Below are 11,057 nucleotides of genomic sequence, written 5' to 3'. Positions count from 1 at the left end.
AGCCCTGCCAGCCTGATTAACGCCTAACTGCTCCCCAGCTGGCTCGATTTCCCCAAACTGCCCTCCCCTGCAGGCCTGGTTTCCCCAACTGCCCTCCTCTGCTGGCCCAGTCACCTGTAACTGCCCTCCCTGCTGGCCTGATCGCCCACAACTGCCCTCCCCTGCAGGCCTGGTCCCCCCTCCAACTTCCCTCCCCTGCAGGCCTTGGTCCCCCCCAACTGTCCTCCTCTGCAGGCCTGGTCTCTCCCAACTGCCCTCCCCTGCTGTCCTGATCCCCCTCAACTGCCTTCCCCTGCAGGCCTAGTCCCCCCCAACTACCCTCCCCTGCTGGCCTGGTCACCCATAACTGCCCTCCCTTCTGGCCTGATTGCCCACAATGGCCCTCCCCTTCAGGCCTGGTCCCCCTCAACTGCCCTGCTCTGCAGGCCTGGTCCCCCCCAATTGCCCTCCACTGCAGGCCTGGTCCCCCACAACTGCCCTCCCCTGCAAGCCTGGTCCCCCACACTGCTCTCCACTGTAGACCTGGTCCCCCCCAATTGCCCTCCACTGCAGTCCTGTTCTCCCCCAACTGCCTTCCCCTACTGTCTTCCCCAACTGCCCTCCTCTGCCAGCCCAGTCACCCCTAACTGCCCTCGCTGCTGGCCTGATCACCCACAACTGCCCTCTCCTGCAGGCCTGGAACCCCCCAACTGCCCTCCCCTGCAGTCCTGGTCCCCCCGAACTGCCCTCCCCTGCAGGCCTGGTCCCCCCACAACTGCCCTCCCCTGCAAGCCTGGTCCCCCAAAACTGCTATCTGCTGCAGGCCTGGTCCCCCCCAATTGCCCTCTACTGAAGTCCTGTTCCCCCCCAACTACCCTCCCTTGCTGACCTGGTCTCCATCAACTGCCCTCCTCTGCCAGCCCAGTCACCCCTAACTGCCCTCCCTGCTTGCCTGACCGCCCCCAACTGCCCTCCCCTGCAGGCCTGGGTCCCCCCACTGCCCTCCCTTGCAGGCCTGGTCACCCACAACTGCCCACAACTGCCCTCCCCTACCAACCATCTTGTGGTGGCCATCTTGTGTCCACATGGGGGTGGCCATCTTGTGTCTTGGAGTGATGGTCAATTTGCATATTACTCTTTTATTAGATAGGATTATATAGGATATACACTGAGTAGCCAGATTATTATGCGTTCAGAGATCATAATAATCTGGCCACTCAGTGTATTTTTATTATTTAAAAAAAAAAGTATATATTTTCTATTTGTAATTTAAATTTTATTTATATTACTTAAATTGTATATAATGTGTGAAATGTATATTAATGTCTGCCCAATCTCCAAATAGGAACACTAAAGCAAGAGATTAGGCAATATTACTGGCATCAAATAACTAACTAGCATACATAGGGATTCACCCTAGCTCATTATTATCTGTTGTTTCCACTCTAATACAGTAACCTCATTTTTTAAAATAGATGCATCCTTATAAAACTAATTCTCACAATATCTTCAATAGCTACCACAATTCTTAGCATAGATAAATGTCTATAATTATGTCTATACCCTGAACTCTATGAATGTTATTTTTTAATCCAATGCAATGGTTTCAAATATTATCATGGTTTCTAAATAATCTCTAAGCTCTATTATTTTTCTGAACTTTTCATGCTCATACACACAGACAAGCAATTCATTAGCAAAACTGCACCTTCGGTTTGAAGTATATTCAGAATCTGACCACATCTCACTAGCTGTGCCCTTCCCCTCAAATCCAATCCATTCAATGGCTTCCTTCCTGGTATATCTCTATCAACCTTGCTCCTATACCAGGCTATTCTCAACAAGTCATCCAGAGTGATTTATTTAAGTGACAAATTTGATGACACCACTGCTGTACTCAGAAGTACAAATATCTTCACATCTCAGAATACAATCCAAAGTTCTTTCAGTGGCCTACAAAGTACTACCTGATCCTGCCCACACTCTCTCTCTGACCTTTTTCTTTTTTAGCAATACTAAAATAAAATATTAATGACCCTCTTTTTGCTCCTTAAAAATTCAAAACATGTTCTAGACAGGATCTTTCCCCTATACACCTGCCAGATGTCTACACATTTGCTACTTAACTTCATTATGTTTTGCTCAAATGTCACCTTATTAGAGATGAACCTCTATAAATAACCACTTTTTAATTATTATTTAAACACCATCTACTATACTTTAAGTGTATTGTTAAAAATTATCTGTCTCTCCACAATAGTCTATAAGTTGCATTTCAGCAGAAGCCTTGTGGCTTTGCTAATCACTGTAACCCCAGATCTTAGTGCCTGCCTAGAGTTGGCCATAGCTGGTTCTGGATAAATATTTGATGAATGACATATTTATGGGCAAATGCACTAGTATTTAAATAAGAACTGAATTCATCTTAAAATATATCACTTTTATGCCACAACAAATAATCTATCCCCAGCTTTCCCTGTATATTGCCCTTTAACTCTGTGAGTGTTTTCAAAACTCACAGTTCTACTTCTATTTTAGTTCACATTTTCGCATTTCTGCTACTGTGACTCTTTCTATTTTACCTTCCTATGACACAATTCCTGTTTAAATAAAGTAGCATCAATCACCTTTTATAACATTAAGATCATAATTATTTTTCTTATCAGAAAACTACTATATATATTTATGTGTATGTGCATCTAGCTCATTCATCTTCATCTATCATCTATCCATATTCCCCTCCCAAATTTACCATTCCCAGTATAATTGTTTTATAACCCATATGCCATCTGCTGATGTTTTGCTTGTTCAAAGTTCTTTATTAAATTAAGTTAACTCTATTTTTTAAAAATTTTAAATATTTTTCTTCTGTGCCCCTCCCTGTGCCACCCAACTCTATTTTTTTATTGCAACAACTAAACAATAGGGAAAGCACTACAATAAATGTACATTATATTTATTTTGCATACTACGTTCAGTAGAGCAACTACTATACAGCTGGCGGCCTCAAAACATCTGCTATTGAAAGAAAGTAGCATATTTTAAAATCTTAATTTGTTTGTACCCAGAGGACAGTTGAAATTAGTCCAATAATAACAGTTAAAACATGATAATTGATGTTTAGTGCTGCAGGGCTCATAATAACATTTGTTATAATGTTGGGTTTAGCACTTAATGCATAAACTAATAGGAAAATAAACAGTGAGTCACAAGGAGCAAAGCCAATTTGTGAGGTAAGTAAAAGTCCTTGAGAAATAAGAGATCAGTAATAAGATCCAAAAATGCTTAAATTGGTGATAACATCATAATTTCTGGTTCATAGAAGAAAAGATTTTAAACACTGTTGAAGATTTACAAACAAGATTAGTCAGGTTATTATGGAGACTGCTGAAAACGATGAGTACAAGAACCTTTCATATCAATTATACTTGGCTTTCATGCCCACATTCCATGATGGTGACCAGGAAACAGCAGGATAATAAAGCTTATATTGTTTATTTTTTAGTTTTATTACTTGGATTCATTGTTAGCTATTGTGAAATATCTTATTTGTAAAAATGGCATTTCTTTCTTTCTTTCTTTCTGTCTTTCTTCCTTTCTTTGAGCATCTACATATACTTTGAGCATCTATAACACAGTAATATAAGTGGAAATATACCCATCATTTTTTTAACAGTTTGTAACCAAAATGTAATTGCAAGGATTCTTACAAAACATGTTACAAATGATAGCATGAAAAAAAATTTTTGGACAGTAATTTAAAGTTCAGCTCTACAATGAACCCTTAAACTGGCAGGACACTGGTATCTTGAAGAGTCTCAATCTTCCAAGTGAAGAAAGTTACAAAGAGCTATGTATTCACATATAGCAACCACAAAAAATTTATGACCTAAAGCAAAGAAAGTAAACTGACTTTCTTAAAACTTCTTAGATTCTACACTAACTGGACAACATCTGCCCAGTGTAAAGGCAGGTTGGATTTTTTTAAACCCCTAATCTAGTTTAAGGGCGCAGCTTTAATTTTTAGCTGCAGCGTTTGAAGACTGCGTGTTCAACTACTGCTCCACATTCCATCCCAGCTATGGAAAGTCTTCAATTCAATTTTTTCCAGTTTTGTTTCCTCAATATTCAACATCACACTTTAGCTGGACAGAAGTTAAAAGGTTTATCAGTCTATGCAAGACTGAAGTTCAAAGCAAATCCAACTTTGCTTAAGGGAACATTATAAAGCAACGCTCCTTGATATTACATGCCTCCTATGATCCATTTCAAACCATAGAGAATTACATCTTTATGTGTCACTGTTCCAAGACAAACACATGTGAACAGCTAAAACATCTTAAAAGTGCACCAAGCTTATGAAGTCTCAAACAAAACTTGAATTTTCTGTACATACTCCTGTCAAATGAAGTTGTTTCCTGTACACCACTCATCTTGCAAACTGGTCTCTTTCCTTTCATTTGACCTAGATGGGCTATGAGACCTAGAGAAGGATCGGGACAGCTTATGATCTCTCTCTTCTCCTTAGAGAGGGGCCTGTTCCGGCTATGGGAGAAGCTTCTCTGTCTTGGAGATCTGTGGTGAGGTGGAGGACTCCTTCGCTGATCATCATCTTGAGACGACGACCCTAAGAGGGAGGTGGGCCTGGATTTCAACTTCTCGTTTCACCATTTGACAGTTCCACTCTTACTCGGCAGCCACATAGTGTCCTCCTCCCATCTAGCTCTCGGACAGCATTGGCTGCATCTCGGGGATCTTCAAATTCAACAAAAAGCAAAGCCCAGAGGATTTCTAGCAACCAATACACTTCGGAGTGGTCCATAATAGCCAAAGGCTCGTTCCAATTCAGTCTTGTTACCGTTGTTTCCAAGATTACCTACAATAAACCTTACAATCCAATGGACAGGGATCATGATGCATTCCGAGGTCTTGAGTTAGAAATGCTGCGGCTGAGGTCCTCACACCCTCTGCCGGCTCTTCAGCTCCCCTCCGCCAGGCTCCACAGGCCCTCGCACCTCCCTGGCCTCCACGAAATGGCCACACCCATAACTTTTTGACAGAACACAGATGTGACTTGTTTTTGCCCAATGGCTATGCTTCAAATTTGACTCACTATTTTGTATTACATAAGGCCCTCTACATAGTAAAATACTTTGCATTATACCTAAATAATATTTGGGATTTTACTAAAGGTTAAAAACAAAAGCAGGATATGTAAATGCCATACTAGAGAAGTGACTAGTATAAAAAAAAAAAAAAATTACAGAGAAAAAAACAAAACAAAACATCTCAGCCGATGTGGCTCAGTGGTTGAGTGTCAACCTATGAACTAGGACATCACAGTTCCATTCCTGGTCAGGGCACATGCCCAGGTTGCCCGCTCAATCCCCAGTGTGGGACATGCAGGAGGCAGCTGATCAATTACTCTTTCTCATCATTGATGTTTCTATCTCCCTCTCAATCTCCCTTCCTCTCTGAAATCAATAAAAATATATTAAGTAATAATAATAACCCAATATATGCAATATACATACTCAACCACAATAAGATGTACTCTACATGTATATATATTTTTATAAAAAATGAGTTATACCATTAGAATTACTAGGATTTCCTCACACAATTATCATGTGAAGTTAAGTATTTCTCCAAAATTTGGCTTTTAAGTAAGTACATTATTCATTTTATTTATTTTTATTTTATTTTAAATTTATTTTTATCACTGGCATTGTTCCTCTTAGATTATATATTTTTTTCAAAAACCAATGAATTATTATTTAAGTGAAGGAAGTACAGACATATCAATCTTTTGTGAAAATAGCTAGAATTTTATAACGTTTTTGTCCAGAAGCATTTCTAAGAGTCAGTATCCAAGTAGTGTTGCTTAGAGTGTTATTTCTGCTACACTCAAACTTCCTTCTTTCAATCTTTCCTTCCTTCCTTTATTCATTTATTTTTTTAATCCTCACTGGAGGATATTTTTCCATTGATTTTTTAGAGAGAGTGGAGGAGAGAGGGAAGTACTGAGAGAAATACATCAATTGGTTGCCTCCTGCACAAGCCCCAACCAGGGCCCTGGCAGGGGAGGAGCCTGCAACCGAGGTGAATAAAAAATACTAAATTATCAACAAATTGTAGTTGTGATATCTGTGGTTGATTCAAATGAGCTGTAGTATATCTGGGTTTTAAGCTTTAAAAAGACTGTGCTGGGGATAGTAGTTTAAAATCCTACTAGCCTAATATGTTTTATGAAAGTTAAATACCTTTAATATATAAATTACTCATACAAATTGAAGATAAAATTATTAAGGCAAATTAGGCAAAAACCACAAAAATCATGCAGAAAATTCATAAGAAAAATACAAATAATAAGCAATAATATGAACAAATGCTTATATAGCACTTCTTATATGCTAGGTCCTTTTTAAAAACAGTTTTATTGAGGTATAATTCATATACAAAAAACTGCACTTATTTAATTGGTTTGGAAATTTACAAACACCTATGATACCATTACCACAAGCAAGATAGTAGACATATCCAATTCCAACCAGAATTTTCTTATGACTCTTTGTTTTTTTGTTGTTGTTTTATCTTTTTAGTTTTTTTTGGGGGGAGGGGCAGAGGGGTTGCTTTTTTATAGCTCTTAACATGAGATCTGTCCTCAACATATTCTGATGTGCACAATGCCTTATTGTTCACTACAGGCACTTACTTATGTTCAGCAGATCTCTATAATTTATTCATCTAGCATAACAGAAACTTAATACCCATTGAAAGACTCTCCATTTCCCCACCCCCATTCACCCACAACCACTGTTATATTCTTTGATTTTAGCTATTTTTAGATATCTTATAAAAGTAGAATACCATGCAGCCCATCAGTGACTGGCTTATTTCACTTAGTCCAGATAGCTCCTTTAATAAAAAGTTGCCTGGGGATAAGACACAGGATGTAAAGAAAATGGAACCTTAGAGAAAATCTAGTACAAATAAAAACATATTCTTGATGGGGGAGAAAATGAATCATACTTAAGAAAATGAGATGAACATCCAATAAATAGGACAGACACAGAATCTGAGAGAGGAAATGACTTTTAAAATGAAGTAGTCAGCAATGTTGTAGGCTCTACAACATTTAATTCGGATAAGAACACAAAATGTAAAATTAGAGTAACATAACAAGTTAGGATAGCTTTACTGGAGAAGTATAGGAAGATAGTAAGTTCTATGTAGAAGAAGTTGAGTTCTCACAGGGTGACTTTTGGCATTTCTGAGAGTAAAAAAGCAGCACTGCATTATTACCATATGAATAAATTATTAAAGGAAGACTACAGGGAAAACCTAAAAATTCTCAAGAAAACTAGGATTTATGGTGTTCCCAAGACAAAAATTATCCAGATAATATAAAGTATTAGATAACTGATCCTTTCACTACAAATGTTCTGTGGTTTTGATAGAAGTTCACACTTATGTAGAACTTAATCACAGACATTCTTCTGATCATTTAACATATAACAACTCATTCTTTCCTCATAATATCCAAAGTATAGGTAATATTCCTATGATAGTCTTAAAGAGCAAATTAAGATACAGTGTGGTTAAGTAAATTGCCTAAAATCCCATAGCTATAAAGAAGAGTCAGGATTTGAACTGCCACTTCTAGTTACTAAGTGTATATTCTTAACAACTACATAGTACTGTGTTTGGGTGCAGTTTGTTACTCTAATACTGAACTTCAACATTATGTTTGGTGTGTGTGTGTGTTTGTGCATGTGACCTTTCTTAGTGATCATCAATAATATTAATTAAATGTGAAGAGCTAACATCAAATAAATTTGAATGGCCTATGTATGAAAAACTGTGGTGAAAATAATGGAAGTGAGGGAAAGAAAGATGCTTAAACATTTCTCTTATGCACTTTAATAAAATATTTATCCAAACATAAATAAATGTACACCTACTAAATTGTCTGATGTGAAGGGTTCATCAATGCCATAGGACAATAATATCAGTTGTATAAATTAGATAATTTTGATATGAAAAATAAAAAAAATAAGCTGTTAGAAAGACATACTGAATCATTTATTTATTTAGTTGTTTTTACATTAAGTGGGACATCCATTTATTGGTCCTATACTTACTGTTTTGAATTTCCTCAGGATCAGTAAGAGATAACAGATAGCAAACTGTGGAAATTTTGGCCAATAAATCACTGGATAGCACTGTTTATGCAGTCAATTGTGTTTAAACAGAGGACACAATTTTCTAAGACATTTAATTAGATCTGAGACACATTTTAAAAGAGGAGTAAAGAAAAAAAAAAAGGCATCCATAGTTGTGAAATGTATTTTACTTGAAGAGTGGCTTCTCCAAAGTAAAGGGCAAACATTATAAATTGCACATGAATGAAAGAAGATTATATAGTATATGCTAATATAATATCAATATACTTTAACCATATTCATTAAAATAAGCAGGAATGTAATTGGAAAGTGAAAACCCAATTAACCCGCTTAACCTGCTTATTTAGATTATAAGTTGCTAGCATATCTTTCATACAATTCCAGTATCATGGAACTGTTTTGTGAATTCAAATGAATTTAAGACAAATTAAAAAGTAAAATATGTAGGTCTGAAGATAAAAATAAAGCAATATTAGATTAAAGTAGACTAAATTCCAAGGTTAATATTCAGTGTTAGAAAATATATTTACTCCATCCCATACTTAAAAGCATTTGTTATATATTAAGAATAGAAAACGTTCACATACTATGAGCTTATAGGCCTGAGAGCATGGTTTGTGCCATCCTTAATATACTTCTTTTGCAAACCAAAGAGATATAATTATATTTAAAGCACTACAAGCCCCCTGCAAGCATGAGTTGCATAAAGAGGCAGTGAGATGGAGAGCAGAGATTTGGGTCTCTTTCCTTTTCAAAGACAAGTATCACTTTATTTTGAAAGAAATTGAAAAACAAGTTTAGTGAAAATCGAAAACATATTCTAAAGGTGTGGATGGGGTGAAATATTTATATTTTGCAAATATATTAATGGGGATTGTAATTTTATTTAAATTCAATATTCAGCCCATTCTAGTTTGTGTATGACTTCAGCTCTACTTCCTGCTATGGTCAAGGGCAATATGAAAACTCAATGAAAACTAGCCATTTATTCCACTCTGAAACCACTTAATGTTTCCGAAAGAGAAATGATATCCACTTAACATGATATAAAACCTGAGCAACACACACAATAAAACAAAATTATTACTTGGGAGACAGCAGAAAATTGTTAGAAGATCATCTCTTTCTGTTATTACTGGTAATTCATCACTACTCATCTATTTGTTCAAAACATTTAAGACACCTTGAATTTCCTCCTGCTTACCAATCTTGCAAGTGTTTTTATTTAAAATTACAACTGAATTTTTGCTAAGATTTTATCTCACAAGAGCATGTAATTTATATATAGAAAAGTGTTTTATATATTTCTTCTTTCCTTTAACTTCTTGTCAGCATCCTGCAAGCTCAAAAAGTATCATCAATAGAAAATCATTGTAAGAGTAACTACAGATAAAAGACAAACGTTAGGACTTCTGCCCCCAAATGAAGACAATTTTAAGGAATCTGCAGTAATTCTTAAACACGCATTTCCATTATTATTAATGACAAGAGGCCCAGTGCACAAATTCGTGCACAGGTGTGTTCCCTTGGCCTGGCCAGGGCCATCTCGCCCAGTCCGGAGCCAGCCTGTGTGAGGGACTACAGGAGGTTGTCCAGCTGCAGGAGGTTGGCTGTGGGAGCACACTGACCACCAGAGGGCAGCTCCTGCATTGAGTGTCTGCCCCCTGGTGGCCAGTGCATGTCATAGCTACCGGCCAGTTGTCCAGTCCTAACAGTCGCTTAGGCTTTTATATATATAGACTAGAGGCCTGTTGCACAAAGAGATTCGTGTAATAGGCCTTCCTTCCCTTGGCTTCCAGCACCAGTTTTCCTCCGGCACTTGGGACCCAGGCCTTCGCTTTGCTGCAGACTCCAGCCAGAGTCTGCTTTCTTCATATTTGCTGCAGGCTCCGGCCAGAGTCTGCCGCCTTCATCTTCGCTGCAGACTCCGGTCAGAGTCTGTCGTCTTCGTCTTCACTGCAGACTTTGGAGTCTGCCATCTTCGTCTTCGCTGCAGCCAGAGTGCTGCTCCTGTAGATCCCTTCGCCTCCCGCTCTCCCTCTAATAGCAGGTGTCCTGCCCAGCCTGGCCACTCCGTGCCTGGAGCAGCTGGGTGGCCGCCATCTTTCTCCTTCTAATTTGCATATTCCCTCCTGATTGGCTGGTGGGTGTAGCAGAGTGATGGTTAATTTGCATGTTTCTCTTTTATTAGTGTAGATAACCACATGTTTGATGAAAAGTAAAAGTCCTTTAAATACATTTCTTTTTCAATATATTTTTATTTTTAAAAAATATTTTTGATTGATTTCAGAGAGGAAGGGAGAGGGGAGAGAGATAGGAACATCAATGATAAGAAAGAATCATTGATTGGCTAACTCCTGCACACCCCACACTGGGGACTGAACCCTCAACCCAGTCATATGCCCTCACTGGGAATTGAACTGTGACCTCCTGGCTCATAAGTAGACGCTCAACCCTAGAGACACACCGGCTGGGCTAAATACATTTCTTTTATTAGAAATATTAAATATTTTATTCTCTCAGCAGCTTCTATAAGCTTACAACTCTATAAATGGAAGTGATACCAAAAGAAGACTTTATGGTGATTTTTTACTTATGCATCAACATATTAAAATTAGTTAATATTGTGATAATTAATAATTGCAAGTTATCCCAATTGATTCTTATGGATTAATATTATTTACTCCAGTTATGTCAATAGAATGAACAATATTTTCCTTTTATCTATAATTTATAAAATGCTGACATTTCTCTTGATATAAAAATGAGACTCCATTTATTTAAGAATGAGTTGAGTATTAGACACTCTGAATTGAAAATATGCACACACAAAAACATGGCAGTTCAAATGGATTTAGTTCTATCTTTTGACAACAGTTAAAAATCTCAATA

The 11,057-nt window shown here is 37.7% G+C and overlaps 1 pseudogene; it reads right to left on the bottom strand.

The window, feature by feature from the left end:
- Nucleotides 1-4,380: 4,380 nt before the first annotated feature.
- LOC103289694 (serine/arginine-rich splicing factor 3-like) lies at nucleotides 4,381-4,899 on the bottom strand (annotated as a pseudogene).
- Between the last annotated feature and the right edge of the window lie 6,158 nt (nucleotides 4,900-11,057).

Source organism: Eptesicus fuscus, chromosome 8 (genome assembly GCF_027574615.1).
Source record: "Eptesicus fuscus isolate TK198812 chromosome 8, DD_ASM_mEF_20220401, whole genome shotgun sequence".
In the NCBI taxonomy this organism is placed as follows: domain Eukaryota; kingdom Metazoa; phylum Chordata; class Mammalia; order Chiroptera; family Vespertilionidae; genus Eptesicus; species Eptesicus fuscus.
The sequence above is the reverse complement of the archived record's forward strand: the minus strand, read 5'-3'. Positions and strand labels throughout refer to the sequence as shown.